The 1110-nt window shown below is 42.5% G+C and overlaps 1 non-coding gene across 1 annotated transcript; it reads left to right on the top strand.

Annotated features, from left to right (window-relative positions):
- The first annotated feature begins 567 nt into the window (after window positions 1–567).
- On the top strand, window positions 568–639 carry trnap-cgg (transfer RNA proline (anticodon CGG)). Its single transcript has one exon. It is a non-coding gene; the product is annotated as a tRNA-Pro (tRNA).
- Window positions 640–1110: the final 471 nt, after the last annotated feature.

The following is a 1110-nucleotide window of genomic DNA, read 5'->3' as shown; positions in this document are numbered from 1 at the left end:
AGATGAATAGGATCTATTCCTAATAGACTTCCGCGCTGACGATAACCGAACGGGACAGAATAGCAAACGGCTACGGTGTTACCTGTAGCGTGTACGGCCGGCGTAAACCAACTTGTGTAACTTCAGCACCTTTTTATTTATATTTTACCTTTTCCAGTGCAGGTCTGAGTCTCTGAAACTTTTCCAAGAGTCAATAAAAAAATAAATGTGTTTTTAAGCAGTTGTCATCTTTCATGCAGTGAGGAGGATCCAAGGATCACAAGATTTCTTCTGTGTTGAGAGTCTTTAAAAAACATGCCGGAGGCAAGATTTCACTTTAATATATCCACAAATAAAAGTACCTGGAGTTTACTTCACCTCACATGCTTCTTCATTTTTAACTAACCAAACAAGAGCTTTTGAGTAACAAACCCTTAAGCTTTAAGGTTTTCTGTAACAGTTCCCACTGTTCTGTATGATACAATTTGTAATGTTCATTATGGACTCTATTAAGTACCAGGAGATTTGAAATGAACTTGACATGTTGTAAAATGCAGTAAAAGGAAGAACCAGTAAAATGCAAAGGCTGGCTCATTGGTCTAGGGGTATGATTCTCGCTTCGGGTGCGAGAGGTCCCGGGTTCAAATCCCGGATGAGCCCTGGTTTAATCATGTCTTATTTAATAGTTTAGACACAACAGCGCTGCTGGAGTTTTTAAATACCATGTCCACTCACTGTCCACTCTGTTAGACACTCCTACCTAGTTGGTCCACCTTGTAGATGTAAAGTCAGAGACGATCGCTCATCTATTGCTGCTGTTTGAGTCGGTCATCTTCTAGACCTTCATCAGTGGTCACAGGACACTGCCCACGGGGCGCTGTTGGCTGGATTTTTTTTGGTTGGTGGACTATTCTCAGTCCAGCAGTGACAGTGAGGTGTTTAAAAACTCCATCAGCGCTGCTGTGTCTGATCCACTCATACCAGCACAACACACACTAACACACAACCACCATGTCAGTGTCACTGCAGTGCTGAGAATGATCCTAAATAATACCTGCTCTGTGGTGGTCCTGTGGGGGTCCTGCAGTTTGGAACAAAGCGACTATTCTGTAAGTTGACACCTACTTGAAT

This window comes from Trichomycterus rosablanca, chromosome 21 (genome assembly GCF_030014385.1).
Source record: "Trichomycterus rosablanca isolate fTriRos1 chromosome 21, fTriRos1.hap1, whole genome shotgun sequence".
Lineage (NCBI taxonomy): Eukaryota > Metazoa > Chordata > Actinopteri > Siluriformes > Trichomycteridae > Trichomycterus > Trichomycterus rosablanca.
Note: the sequence above shows the minus strand (reverse complement) of the source record. Positions and strands in the feature narration are given on the sequence as shown.